The following is a 15,895-nucleotide window of genomic DNA, read 5'->3' on the forward strand; positions in this document are numbered from 1 at the left end:
AGAACCGACCCAAATATTTATTTTTTTCCCCTTTTAGTCCGACCGACTTGCCGGTTGTAAACTTGCGTTAAGACCGACCCATTTGTTTTTACTCTAAACAACCAATACAAATAAAATACTATTTATTTTAGTAGGCCTAAGTATTGTGAATATAAATTGCCTACATACAAACGTAGGCTCTCTTAAATAAAACCCTGTGGCGTCATCTCTACACCATTGGTTTACGCATGTCACACTATGGCCTATACGCTTTGTTTCATTCACACAAACATCTCGACTCAACGCTTATTACTTGGCGCGAAGCTCTGGAAGAACTGTGCCCAGATCTTTTCCCATTCTTTCTCCCCTCTAGTCTAACGGTGACCGTGTTGAAGAATTGAAATTGGTTGTGGTCTATTCAGCATTTCTCAAAATATGGGCTTAACCCAGATTCGAACTCTTGGACAGGGGACTGATAACTAATAATAAAATAACTGTCATCAGCTGGCCTTAACTAGGGCTGCAGCTATCGATTATTTTTGTAATCGATTAATCTAGCACTTTATCGATCGATTAATCGATTAATCGGATAATTATTTTTTTGCATTTTTAAACAACCAAAACAAATAATGCATAACGAAAATGACATTGCTGTAAAATGATCAAGAAAAATAGGAGAGAGGCCGCACTATGCATACATACTCTTTTATTTGCACATACGCGTTTCGGCGTGTGCCTTCTTCAGTGTAAAGGCACACAGTGGTTGCACACTGAAGAAGGCACACGCCGAAACGCGTATGTGCAAATAAAAGAGTATGTATGCATAGTGCGGCCTCTCTCCTATTTTTCTTGTATGTATAACTATCCAGGCCAGCACTCTTAAAGTTTAGAAATAGACAAATTGAGTGAAGCCTGCTCCTATCCTCACTGATCAAGCAATTGGCACAGAGGTATTTATAGAGGTATAACTCCAACATTTGGCTCCAAAACTAAGCCCATTTATTGCAATTTACCCATTTAGTGTTTATAAGTGCCAGTGCCAACAATTAAATAATGTTCAAAATGCTCTCTGTAAAATTGCAACCTCTTGTGCATGACTTAGCCGGGCGAACAAAGCTGTCCATACTATGTTGTGAAGTGCTGGGAGGGAGAAGAGGGAAAGCAATTTAATGTATTAATATGCACAACAAGTTTCAGGCTGTAATCTAGACTTGACATCAAAGTAAATATCTGTTTTATGTAGATTTCTACACCTGCAGCATTTGGCATTAGGCTACTAACAAATAATTTTACCATTACTAAAAATAGCCTACCATTAGGCTACTAACAAATAATTTTACCATTAGGCTACTAAAAAATAATTTCTGGGGTGAGCCTATTTGCTATGGTAACCTAGCAACCTGTGTGTGTGTGTGTGTGTGTGTGTGTGTGTGTGTGTGCACGCAATTGAACGTGAATAAGTTTACTACTTAAAAACATCAAAGCTAAACATTATATCACGACATCGCTACAAATACAGTATGTGATTAAAATCAGCCAACATCAATGTAGCTATAGGCTACGTAGATAGATAGATAGGCTAGATCAGGGGTGGGCAAACTTTTTGGCTCAAGGGCCACATTGGGTTTTGAAAATTGGCTGGCGGGCTGCACAGCAACCCCCCCCCCCACGACACACGCATAAAAAAAAACATTTTTTATAGCCTATAATTTAGTATGAAAAGTATTTGCTTTAAAATATGAATTGCTTAAAAATACTGCTAATTTTATGCTGTTTAACAAATGTATAAATTGTGCACTGTCGCTTTAAGACAGTCGCTTTAATTCACGTTTATTTCTCAATTATCTTCTGTCTGCTCCGCTATGGCTAGTGCTGTACCTATAGACCCTATACCTACTGTTGCCTTCATGATTTCCTTTTAAAACTTTCTTATAAGAAGGAGATATCAATTATCAACAATCACAAGCCAGCTGGAACCTGCGGCTCTCTCTCCCTCTCGTGAGTGCAGACGCGTTCCCAATTAAATGGATTGCATAATGTTCACGTTAGATCTGCTGCAAAGGAGATAAGAGTTAACTTAGTTTAACATGATGTTATCTCTATTTAACATGATGTTTTGACATTGACATTGTAAACGTTATCTAAGGAGAGTGAAAAGCAGTTTGCAGTAAAGCTAACCAACGTCGTCTCTATCGCAGGAAAAAAATAGCGAGCAGCCTGATACTAAATGAAATGCTCGGCGGGCCGGATGAAAGTGCTTGGCGGGCCGGATCCGGCCCGCGGGCCGCAGTTTGCCCACCCCTGGGCTAGATAGATTGATAGATAGCCCACTTTTTTGACGCTTGGTGAAACAGCATGGAGTGGATGTTTTAGGTTCAGATGCTTGTTCTTTTCCTTTTTTGAGTATGTAATGATCCCAAAACTTTACTTGAAAACTTTAGACATTCTCTGCCATTTATGGATATCTTGACTCCGCAATCGCGCCAGCTAAATACAGAATGCATCACGATTCTCGCGCTAGTGGTGTGCTTCCTGAACAACGGTCCGTGTGGAACAGTCAGATCCCTGCGCGTATAGTGCGCATCATAGGAATTTAACGAGGCTTCGAGGCAGGGTTTTTGCCTCGATTAATTTTTGTAATCGAGTTATTCGAGTAACTCGATGAATCGTTTCAGCCCTAGCCTTAACGCACTGCGCCACAGATTTGACGGCGTGGGTGAATAGGGATAAATAACAATAGAGCACTGCTTCACCAGTACATTTAAATGACTTGACTAAAACCATGCATAACTGGAGGTACACCCGTTATCTGAGCAGTCTGTCCTCATTTTGCGAATGCGAGGACGATATGAGTCTGTTGCATTTTGTTAGATGTCCGAGTCACGCATAATGTTTGAAAACCACTGGCTCGTAATCACAATAATTTAACACACGACAGTTGGATAGGCTACTTCATCATGTTCCCATGCCTACATTTTGGTGAGTAGCATAGAGCAGTGGTTCTTAAGTGGTCTGGCTTTGGGACCCACAATTTCCCATGTTCATAAAGTCACGACCCATATACCGGTATATATTTTTAGCATTCAAACCAATGGATATGGTGAGCTACATGGTAAGACAAGCCTGTAGGCCTACTTGTTTGGAACATGCAGATGTTTGGCATTAGCCTACATTTGTGAAGTCTTCAATTCTTGATGTCACCTTTCAAAGTACTCGACAGGTATGACTTTGACAGGGGTGCCTTGTTTCCATGTGGCGTTTTAGTTTTGATGGTTTCATGCTCTCATGTGCCAGCCATCTACTGCACACCACACAATGGGGTTTCTGTCCTATTTTGTCCTCAGTTTAAGTGAATCCATATCCGAGCCTACTGTAGGGTACTTCAAATATTCAGAGTAGCAGCCTACTTCCATTTACCACTAAAATGATGTCTAACATGACTTGTCACATAAACATTGTCTATGTCCATGCCATGGCAATGACTGATATGTAGGCTATGAATAAAGTTTATCAAAATAAAGGTCCAACATTAGATCTGATAAGGCAACATTTTAAATTGCCGATTTTTTTGTTTATTTTTAACCACAAGCTGTGCGACCCACCCAGAACGGTTCCGCGACCCACTTTTGGGTCCCGACCCACCAGTTAAGAAACACTGGCATAGAGATTGTTAAAACAATAAAGTATGGCTCTCCGTTTGGGACATCGAAAACGTATATTTTTAATAGGGTAGACTACCGTCGGAGATTACCTGCAGTTACCTGAACGCACAGAATATTGCAACAGAAAGTTGCCTTTATAATCAACTATTATTTGTTCCAACAGCATTCAAACAAAGCCTTTATAAAAGTGAAAAAAAAATATTCCATAAGAAGTAAAATAAAATACTGTTACTGTAGTAACTGTATCCCAAGCTTCAGCTCCCCACGTCTGTGACAGGCAGACGTGACACCGCTAAATTCTCAGCTTGTTTATACCTGTGGGGTGCGGTGGGGTGCGGTAGCCTACTCTCTGGGATTTAAGTCTAGCAATATAACCATACAAATGTTTCAAAATTAGTAATTTCGGCTTTGTCTGAACTGGCCATTGTAGGCTACGTAAAAAATAAACAAGTAGGCCTATCCCCTATCCTATCGGCAAATGTTTGTTTTCCAAAGTAAGAATTTCACTTCACCATGCACCTTCGACAATGAATAGCTCATTACACTTATGTTACTGTTGAACGTAGGCCTAACTGGTATCATTACAAACATTATTCTGTGTCCTAAAAACTGGCATTTTATGGCATTGTGTCATGTAAGGTCGTTGCAAAATCTAGAGAAATGTGTGAGGTGGTCAGCGGGGGACAATTGAGACACACATTGGATTGTGTTATTACTTGAACATTCCACACTATCCACAGCTGTGGTATCGGGGGCAGGAGGATTACTGTTAGCGCAGGCTTTATATAAAATTCTTCAACAGAAGGCCTGCCTCGAATGCAGGCTTGCCCAAAATAAAGGCCTGTGGTTTGCACAGCCTACAGTAAGTAGGTTAACAGACCCGCCATAATGTGCGGTATGATGATTTTTTACGAGTAAGATGTTTTTGGTGCCCTACGCGCACTGCATGTTCTTAAATAACAATGATCATCAGTAGCCTAATATTCCACCATTATTTTGTGTAAATGGGCTATGCATTGGGTTAGACACCAGGGGCCATATTCACAAAGCCTTTTATCTTACCACTAGGAGTAGGCTACTCCTAAATAGCAATAAAAGATTTTAGCTAGGAGTTTCTCTCATTAAGTTATTCACAAAGCCTTTCAGACCTACTCTTAGTAAGGGAAAATGAGCTGAGCGCTCAAGAATCTTTGACTAAGAGTGAGTGAGTCTTCGTTGCTATGGATGACGTTATTACTCATGCACGAGCTTGACTGAAGTGACCACCTTGATTGGCTGATGATTGTAACGCGGGAATGATTCCAAACACCTCCCTTACGATGAGTGGCAGGTGACGGGTCTGAGAATGTGTGCGCTACACAAGGACGGAAGATTATGAATAACTGAATAAAAAGGCCTAGCCTAAATGAATCAAGAGTAAGGCAAAACAAATAGCCTAGTAGCCTAATGAAACATACGGATTGATGTAGTATCTTTGTAACATTATTAAATTAATCTGTTACTATGCCTATGCCTACGTTTGCAAAAGAGAACATTTTAATTTGATTCACAATAATATTACATTTAATTTACATGTTGACAATGAGTAGCCTAGTTTTGGTTTTTGTTGGTGGCGTTATTGCATGTTAGTTATGCCTACAATGCAAAATTGCTTCCTCACGATTGGAAGGTCCTGTTTGAAACCGGTTTGTGAATAGGTCTGTGAGTTAGGAGTCCTCTTGACTTGTTTTAAGCTGTCACAGCTGGTGGGAAGGTGGGATTTGTTGGGGGCAGGGCCGGATTAACTGGGCACAAATGTCTGATGGCCCCCCCTGCCCCCCAGTCAACGTGAATCAGGTGGTCAGTTAATCTAAGGCACAAGCGCATCTGTGAGGCCAAGCCTCACCAAGTAGCCCGTTTGTTTACAACTAACATTACATTTAATTAAACTGCTTATAGGCTATGCCGAAATAGTTCAACATTTTGAATATTAGTGTCGGGTGAATTAGGAAATGTTCTCAAAGTAGCCTTATGGCTGAAAGCTGCTTGGGATCCCCCCGTCAAGCAATATAACCATACAAACGCGCGCACTCATTGTTTCAAAAGGATTAATTTCGGCTTTGTCAAAACTGAAGAGCTGTGGACGACACGGCACGGCATGCCCAATTGAAAATAAATTAACGCAACGCAACACAACACAGACCCCGCTTCTCTCGCGTCAGTCACTGACATGAACGAAACACAGAACCCGCTTCTCTCACGGCAGTCACTGACAGTAGCCTAGAATAAATGCATGGGGAAAAAAACTTCCCCATGACAGACATCGTAAAACACTGAAAGTTAATATTTTGTCACTATAACATACATCTGTCCTTTGTCAAATGTGTTATGTTCCAAGTAGCCTAGTGCGTAATTCTGCTTCATAAAGTTGAACAAATACATTTGCTTATTTCACAGAAAAATATAAATAGCCAGTTAAGGTCTACAGTCCAGAGTTGGTAAGTTATGGTAGGCCAACTTTGAGTGAACATACAAACAGGGGAAATTCTTTCTCTAGTAGAGAAGTAGCCTCAGGTGCGCACGTAGACATAAGGCCGAACATGCAAGCGCCAATGAATCGTGCTCTCACGACAATCACGCCGTTAAACTTAAATAGGTTAACATCACTCTAAGTTCGCCTTCAAGCAAGGAAAACGATGATTTGAAGACATCTGTTTCGTTGGAAGGGCAAGGGGTAGCAACAAGGCAACACAGAGACAGGCCCGATGGCAGGGCTGTTATGAGAGTATTAAAATATGGGATATTCTACGGGAAAACATTAAAACGGCAAGACAGCGGGGGAAAGTTAAAATACGTGATAAACACGGAAAAAGTTGGCATGCATTGTTTCGGTCCCCGTGCACAGGGATTATTTGTCATATTATTAATCACATATGATTATTTGTGAAATTGTGCAAACAGGCGCAACACATTTAAAAAGGGAGGACTGGTAGCATGCAAGCTCACGGGAAAGATTGATTTAAGAACGTTATCACAGTGTGTGGCTGTGGCGCAAAGCAGCGCGGGCGGAAGACAGCGACAATTGGCAGGGGAGGGTCATGTCTTTTTTAACAATTCTGTCGGAGGGTCATTGAACAATTTCTAGCAGGCAAGGGAGGGTCATGCAACTTTTGACTGAAGCACTCAAAATTCCTCCGGTTGCCCCTTCAATAAATAACAAACAGTCCCTAGATTGCTGCTGGGCTATAGCCTATGTCTTGGTTCATGTCTGTTAACAACTCATTGCCGTCAAACGCGTAGCCTATCTCGCGGTTGCATCCATTACAAACAAACATGCAATGTGAACGTCTGGGATTGGGAAGAGCACTAAATGCTCTACTGAATAAGCACGAAGTCAAACCTTTAAATGAAAAACACTCTTTAATAATCAAAAAAATAAACCGCTAATGAAGTAAACTTGTGACCATCAAAAATCGTTTATCGCCTGTAACTCCGTGATAACAGGACGTAACAGGAAGGCATTTGGCTGAGCAACGGAGGTCAATATGCTCTATATTTTGTCCAAATGATGTTTGTCTATCATCGTTGCACTCGGAGAAAACCAGATGTTTAATTTGTCCTGCGTTTCTTGTACGGCTGCAAACGGGATTCACTCGCAGTTAACCAAATATTTCTTTATTAGGGCAGGGCAGGCATATTTCTGGCTATTAAATTATTTCTCAACCAGTCTGCTAAAGTCTGTAGTGAAGTCTGTGTAGGGTTTTCCAGGCTCCATTTCTTTTTACGAGACACCCTGCTCACAAGAGACAGTGGACTAGGGCTGTCAAAATTGCTCAAAAATGACGTTCGAATATCCCCTCTAAAATAAACACATGTATTCGAATATATTGGAATTTCTAGGCTATATTATTTGCGCATTATGTCAGTGACACGCATCATGTCATCTGTTTTTAACTTTTTGTATGGTTATTGCTTGACAGGGGGGATCCCAAGCAGCTTTCTGCCATAAGGCATTTCCTAATTCACCCGACACTGATATTCAAAATGTTGAAACTATTTTGGCATAGCATAAGCAGTTTAATTAAATGTAATGTTAGTTGTAAACAAACGGGCTACTTGGTAAGGCTTGGCCTCACAGATAGGCCTATTAACTGACCGCCCGATTCACGTTGGCTGGGGGGCAGGGGGGGCCATCAGACATTTGTTCCCAAGGGTCTATGATATGTTAATTCGGCCCTGCCCCCAACGAACGCAACTTTCCACCTCTGAGACAGCTTAAAAGAAGTCTAGAGGACTCCTAACTCACTGACCTACTTACTGTAGGCTGCGCAAACCACAGGCCTTTTTTTGGGCAAGCCTGAATTCGAGGCAGGCCTTCTGTTGAAGAATTTTATATAAATCCCGCGCTAACAGTAATACTCCTACCCCCCGCTACCACAGCTGTGGATAGTGTGGCATGCTCACGCTTTATGTCTCCTTCTTGCGAACTAGGCCTATAGCCCAACCATTTACAGTACGTCTTCAAAAAATAACAACTTGCCAGATATGCTTTCATATCTTTGGGCTTCATTCAGCATTTTGTTCTTCCACTGGAAATGACTCTTCTATATTTGCTGCCTGCTGCATCCTTTCTGTTTGTATTGTTTAGAAAAGGTTTGACGTCTTGAGTTAATGCATTAAACATTGTTTGCTGGTAACCAGCCACAAATAGCCTACAGATTCTTGCGTGCGGTACATTCTCTATTCTCTCCAAAATGTGCCCGTTCTATAGGCTGGCCAAGTGCGTAATTCTGCGGCATAAAGCAGATGTATTTGTTTATTGTACAGAAAAATAAAAAATAACCTGTCAAGCAGTCAATTGACTACATTGCAGTCAATAAGTAGGGCAAATTACGAAACCAAAACGTGGGTCATAGTTGTCTAAGCCTCTGCTGTGAGGCCAAACCCATGAACAAAGACGCATTGATATCTGCAATAGAGTTTTTTTTGGCCAAACAAGCTCACAGCTGAACAAGTCATAGCACTGAAGGGAGAGGCAACTGGCATGTGATCTCCCCACGGGCCAATGGATGTACAAGTTTTCTCCTGTGCCTACGATATCCAGTGTTTTGTCAAGTGCAAAATGCTATTAGTTTTAACGAATTTTTATGATAGTATGAAGTACTTTTTGTATAGGGTACTATCTTAATTGCTTTATACTCAATACTTGACCAATGGCTATTGCATCTGTCTATTGAAAGTGAGAATGTGGCATGTGATCTACTGTGTAGGCTTCATAAAATAAAATAAACAGATTGCTAATGGCCTACATGGGGTGCGTTTCCCGTACAACGGAGGTCAGCTTTTTACTAACAGGATGCATCGTTCAACTAACCAACATGTAAGTTACGACTGTTTCCCAAAACTGTCGTACTTACATAGTACTGTAAGTTTGGACCATGATAGTTTCCAAACTTCAGTAGTCTGGACTAAGGTGGATAATGACGTTTAGTAGCACGTGAACGGGCACCTGCACATACTTCTGTGGCACATTGCGTTAAGGCCGGCAGATGACAGCTGCCGTTGCACAGCAGTTACCAGTTCCCTGTCCAAGAGTTCGAATCTGGGTTAAGATTTTGACAACAATATTGACATCGTTGTTTACCTAAGTTTATCTTTTGTGCAGATCATATTATCAAAATCAGAATCAGCCTTCTTGGCTTGGTTTGCGTAAACTAACAAGGACCCCCCCTCCATGAAAATCAAAGGCTACATATTCTCAGCTGACTCGTCAAAAAGTGTGCACCACCTTATTATTATCTGCAGGTGTGTGACTTACTTACGTGCACATGGCTGCAAATTGACTTTTAATCTATGTATTTTCTGCCTTGGGCATTTTAAAATATGGATGTATGGTGGTTAGAAGTGTAAATATCAATTAGAAACCTAAATATATTTATAATTATTAATTTGCAAACAAATAACTGGCGTCAGTGACGTCTGACACGAACTATGCTTCTACTAGCATTCTACCACAGGTCGAGGTGTAGTTGTAACTACACAACTTTACGATAGTGGTTGCGAACGTTCGTTGCTACTATGGTTTTGGGAAACACTAACGTAGTGTAACGATGCATTGGACTATGTAAGTTCCAAATATGAATGTAATTCTAAAGCAGATGTAATTGTTTATTGTACAGAAAAATAAAAATGACATGTCAAGCAGTCAATTGACTACATTGCAGTCAAGAAGTAGCCTAGGGCAAATTACGTGGGTCATAGTTGTCTAGAAGCCTACCCACGGCTACAGATTAATTCTGAACAGTTATTTCTCTACTAGCTCAATTATCACACCACTGTTTTGATTTGCGTAGTTGTGTTAACCCAACACTGACAATAATGTAGACAGCAAATTTCGATTTCGATTTCCATTACCACCGTGTAGTCAAGCCTTAAGCCATACCCAAGTAGCCTAAATCGAGGTAAATCGAGCTTTTTCAGAAGGGGCGGCAGGCATAGCGATGTACAGTGGCAGAGCGACGCACAGTGGCTGAAAGTGGTACTAAAGCTTCACGCAGCTTCACGCCTCGTAATGCGCGAATGAAGTGGTCATTTGAAAGCGATGCCCACTGTACCGGTTGTTTGGGTTGTTGCAGTGTCGTTGCAGCGTCACTGGAAAAATACAAATTAAAGTAGCGTGATACCGCGTCATCCCGCGCGCGGACCGCGAGTGAAGCTGGCCAAGTCGAAGCACTGCCCACTGTATGCATTATGATAACACACACACACACAGCAGACCTAATACATTCTTAAGCCTTATGGCTTAAGGCTGCGCAACGGAACATAGGCCTAGGCTATAACAGGCTACATTGAAATAGGCTAGACACCTGAAGGAAAAATATAAAATGTCCTTATGCCATGTTTTTATTCAAGTTTTTAAACTGTATTGGATAGTCACTGCAATTTCCAATCTCCATTTAACAACTGCCTAAACCAGCAACTTCCTAAAGTTACAGGTGAGTTGGTCTATAGGGATGCTCCAATCAGGATTTTTGGGGCTGATCACCGATCACTGAATGGGCATTGAAAGAAAGCAAATTTAGCAGCAAAGACGAAAATTTGGGCGAACAGTCCTGTACTTAGTAGCTTTACTACCTTTATGAGGCTATAAGATCTTGCAATGTTGTTATTAAGATGCAGCCTACTTGATGTAAAAGAAAGGCAAATAAATGGTGAGAAAATCAGCAGTAAACTAGCCTACTCTTACATTTATCTGAATTGATGGGGCAATGATGTTACTTTCGTTTTGTACTTTAGCTTGTAGGCCTAGGCTATTTGGTGTAAACAAGTATGAATGGAAGTAGCCCAGTCAGTAGCGTTCTATCTTTGAAGAAAAAGGGAGTATGACAGGAGGCTACTTTTGTCCGTTTCCTAGTTATAACGTTATATTTTGCATGTTCCAACCAATCCCTTAACTGGGCTAAAAGGCATACTACAGCCCTTGAATTTGATAACTAGCAACTGAGAAACTTAAGGTAAAGTAACATGAAACTGGTAACGTTGTAGTCTAGGTTTTATGCTGCCTTCATTCGCAACTTCATTCTATGGTTCACCTCTAATGTTTTCGATGTTGGCTACATTTAGGCTACGTGGTTATAAGTCATTCGCACCAGTGCGCCTACGTTTTTTTTTTTCTCTCACACGCCATCATTTTTAGAGAGTGAAATGGGCACACTGTAGAGCCCAGCATGTGTCAATTTTGCATCATCTGATCGGCTCTTCTGATCGGCTTTTAGAAAGTGCTCCGATCAAACTATTTTGAGTGAATATTTTGATCGACCGTAGCATCCCTATTAGTCTATATGTTCTTACTCAGAAAAATGAACATATCTACATGTTTCGGGGTGAGGTGTGTGGCTCGGTTTACTGTCAGTTCGGCTGCTAAAAATACTCGCTCACGGTCAGTCGGGACGGAGTTTGCGGGTAGGTCTACACATACAGTACCCTCCAGAATTGACTAAAAACCGGTATGAAACATAATCTGTTGAAGATTTATTGTAATCTCACAATGAAAACAATGAGAACATATCCAACCGTGAAGGGAAACAAATTTATTTTGAGAAAAAGGAAAATGTCTATAAAAGTAAATATTTTTAACAAAACACGTCGCTCACAATTATTGGCACACCTGCTTGTAATACCTTTTTAAGCCTTCCTTTGCCAATAAAACAGCTTGTAATATTCTCCTATGAAACCCCGATAAAGTTGGAGAATACAATGCAAGAGATTTAAGACTATTCCGTCTTTACAAAATCTCCCAAGATCGTCCAGATTTCTAGGTCCACACTTGTGCATTCTCCTCTTTGACTCAACCTTCTGTTTTTCTATGGAGTTTAGATCAGGGGACTGAGATGGCAATGGACAGAGCTTGATTTTGTGTTCATATTTGTTTTGATCTGGACGTTTGTTTTGGTTTATTGACTTGATGAATGCTCCAATCATGACCCACTTTTAGTGTCTTGGTAGAGATTGACAGATTTCCTTTGAAAATGTTCAGGTTTTTCTTGGGGTTCATAATACCATGCACCTTAATTAGGTTCCCAAGGCATTTGGGCATATATTACATTACACTAACACATTTTTAGCCAAGCGACTTACAACATGGCAAACAGTTTAAAGCTTTTTAAATAAATTCTCTCAAAAGGTAGAATACAATAACAGGGTATCTGCACATTTTTAAGTGCAAATTTAAAGACATTTAAGACTTTTTTAAGACATCTAAATGGAAAAATTAAGACTATACCACGGCAAAAAGATACATACAGCAACTTAAAACTGTTTTATGCAATAGTTTTTTTCTACTAATTTTAACACCCACCCCATTTTGGATGTCTACAAAACTTACCAAATATATTTTGGCGAAAGAAAAATAACTGTGTGTGAATTACCTTCACAGCTATAAATATCCAACTATAGGGTCTGGGCTGCTTGCTTTTGAAGCTGGATGTACATATCTGGTTGTGCTACTGGCTGAGACTGACTGTTCTTCACCTGTAACTGGAGTAGCCTAGGCCAGTGTTTGTCAACCACTGTGCCGGGGCACACTAGTGTGCCGTGAGAGATCATCAGGTGTGCCGCAGAAAATTACCCAAATGTCACTCACTGGTCCAGAAAAGCAACTGTTGCATCAAAGAATTTATAACCACATGCTCTCATTGATTGTATGATTGCACTATTTGTGGTATGCAGGCATTGTACAACGGGGGCCCCATATCCAGTATTCACAGAATCATCACATATCCAGTTCATAACAACAATTAAATTAGATATAGTCACCTACAAATGAAACAGAGGGCGCTTGTTTTATTGAGCACGTCTTGCATAAAAGCCATAATAAGGCCATATCTGTGTATTATTTGAAATTTTAGGCTATGGTATGTTAATTTTTTCTTCACACAGGATGTTAGTGTGCCGTGGGACAATTTAAGTGTCAAAAGTGTGCCGTGGCACAAAAAAGGTTGAAAAACACTGGCCTAGGCAACTTGCCAAACGTGTACGGGTCAATGGCAGTGGCGGACTGTGCGTTCAGTGGTTAGGCCTTCAATGATGACCATTTTTTGACAAAAATAATAATAGGGGGGCGTTACGGCGGAGATTTTTTTTTTACATTTCAGCATTAAAATGTGTGCAATTTCCCAGCATTTCATGGTGGGGGGAATAGTTTTCTCTCTCTTACGCGTTGTCTGTAGCACTAGAATCTTCGTTACACAAACAATTAATGCTCCGATTGCTATTGGTTAACAGATCACCCTCAGCAGCAAAGTAAGCTGCTAGGCTATTTATTTACCACCCATATTCACAAGTAGGCTACATTATAAACTGCTGCCTGCTGCTGCCAGCAAAGACGTGCAATTTAGTCCATGTCATATTGAAAGTGAACACCAAGTGTACTCAAGTATGGGTTTGTGCAGACTACTTTGAAATATTTAGGCTATCGGTTGCCTAATTTATGTTCATGACTGCCACCGGTCTACAATGATGTGTCCAAACCATTTAGTAGTTTAATCTGACATCAGCAAACTTGCTTCAGACTGTGGCTCTCCTATTTAGTTGTAGCTCTAACGTTAACGTTACAGTGCAACTAGTCTAGGTACCACGCTGCTCTGATTACTCGCGTGAAACTACAGTAGGATATCCTACATTGTTTGCCAAGCGTACGCTATTTCGCGGTAGGCCTACACTATGAGAAAATGTCTCAACAGAAAATTATTTTAAAAAAAATGTCACAGCACACCACCATGCTATTAAACATAAGAGTCACCAGATGTATTGCCGTATATCTATGTGTATTGCCCTAATGCTGCTACTGCTTGTTGGTTATTTTAGAATGTCTGGTCTGGTCTGATTTCACCAATAATTTCCACAAAACTCAGAGAGATAAAAAGTCAGACTAAACTAGTAGGGCAGGGAACCAAAGACAAATGACAGTTTTCACATAGATGCCGATCCAGACATCTTCACCAAAGCCACCAACTCCTCAAGCTAGCATACAGTAGAGTAACCAAGCAGACACTGCAGTCTGCAAGCAGCACAAAAACAGTTTTTATATATAAAAGGGCCAGATAACAAGCATCTATAGTACTACTGTACTACAAGTCTATGTTATCAAATTAACATGAAACAAAACTTACCAATTCCTGCATAGGTTACCAGCTACGTGCAGAGCTAGCTGCCTTTATGTGCATCTTGCTAACATGTATTCCAGCTGACACTGTAACGTTACATTAGCCTATATTATTTTGCTTAATGAAGGCGTATCAATATATATTTTTTAAACAAAAACGGTCAATTTACTGTTCATAACTATAACCATAGTCATGTCAGTGTGACATACTTTTCCAGTGAATGTTTGTCTGTCTGACTGACAGAAGTTGCTCACGAAGTTCATCACGTAAAACAGACAGCGTCAAAATTCGTGATGAACGGTTCCGGGTATTCTTTTGGAACATTGCAGGCCTAGCTGCAGTCAGACCTGCCTACCTCGCCATAACAGGTCGATTTGATTGGCTAATCAGTCAGATGTAGCCATCAATCAAGCCGAATCCAAACATATGATTTCTAATGGTTGCTTAGGTACCGAAAACGCAGTGATTCCTTGTGAAGGCCTGATGCGGGACTTAACAAGAGAAGACGTGCGATTGGATAAAAATGTATCGCACCCCCTCACTATTTGTTCACACAATCTGCCAATCAAATCACATATCGGACAGCGGTGGGATATCAGTAGTCAAGAACGATCGGGGAAGGAGAGAAGCAGAAGCAAATAATAAATGCTAAAGTACAATGTTATTAAAGACACTATTATTTTTCATTCGTTTGAAAATAGTTAGGCCTTCAGAGAAGGCTTTGAAGGCCCTGACGGTCCGCCACTGCAATGACGTGACGTCTAGATTTTCTGTCCAACAACATTTTTTAAGTTTATAAAAGGTTTGAATGCCTGAAGACACACCATATGGGAGCACTCATTTTTCTCTTATGTGAAGTATCAAAATATCATGTGGTGCGACTGTCCGACCATGACTGCTGTTTGGGAAACTTCTTTAAAATTACACTGAATCTATTCAAATGTGCTTTCTGCCCTATCTAGCATTTTTTCAAAAGTGTTTTGTAGCTCTGTAGAAAATTAAACAGCATTTCTTTCCATCCTATTATATAAACTTTGTCAACTTAATCAAATATCATCAAACTGTGTCAACTTAATCAAATATCATCTGGTGCAACCACCAAGAAACTGCCATTTTGAGACTTTTATTTTAAAATTAATTCAAAGATCTTAAGTTGCATTCATAAACTAGTTTGCCAGGCACCCATTGGGGCAGCAAACAAGTTTGTAATTATCTCTTGTTTGTATTATCTATTTGGAAAAACATAGCTTAAATAACAGCTGGCAAGAAGTTGCCAAATTTGGACATCATGTGGTATGACCTCAACAATACAATGAATATTAATTTATTTGTTCAAATTTATTTTTTGATTAGAAATGAAATAGTGACCTTTTAGAGGAATCAAGTTTGTTATGAGTAGGTGGTCAATTTTGTGCCTGTAAATTTGATCTCAAGTTGAAAATGTCATGTGGTGCGACCAAACATCATGTGGTGCGACGATTACAAAATGCTTTTTTGTGTGGTTTTACATTTAATTTAGGATTTATATGTCTATGCAATTTATTTTAGTGTTGTATGGAATACATTTTTATACATTCAGAGTACATTTTCAAAGATTTTAGAAAAAAAACG

The 15,895-nt window shown here is 40.2% G+C and overlaps 1 protein-coding gene across 2 annotated transcripts in view; it reads right to left on the reverse strand.

The window, feature by feature from the left end:
* The window catches only part of lsr (lipolysis stimulated lipoprotein receptor), a 79,364-nt gene that overhangs the window by 22,625 nt on the left and 40,844 nt on the right, over positions 1 to 15,895 (reverse strand). The gene's annotated exons all lie outside the window — the stretch shown is intronic.

This window comes from Alosa pseudoharengus, unplaced genomic scaffold (genome assembly GCF_046254945.1).
Source record: "Alosa pseudoharengus isolate Yale_2024_CS ecotype anadromous, Long Island Sound unplaced genomic scaffold, YU_APseudo_1.1 YU_APseudo_1.1_scf_12, whole genome shotgun sequence".
Taxonomy (NCBI): Eukaryota; Metazoa; Chordata; class Actinopteri; order Clupeiformes; family Clupeidae; genus Alosa; species Alosa pseudoharengus.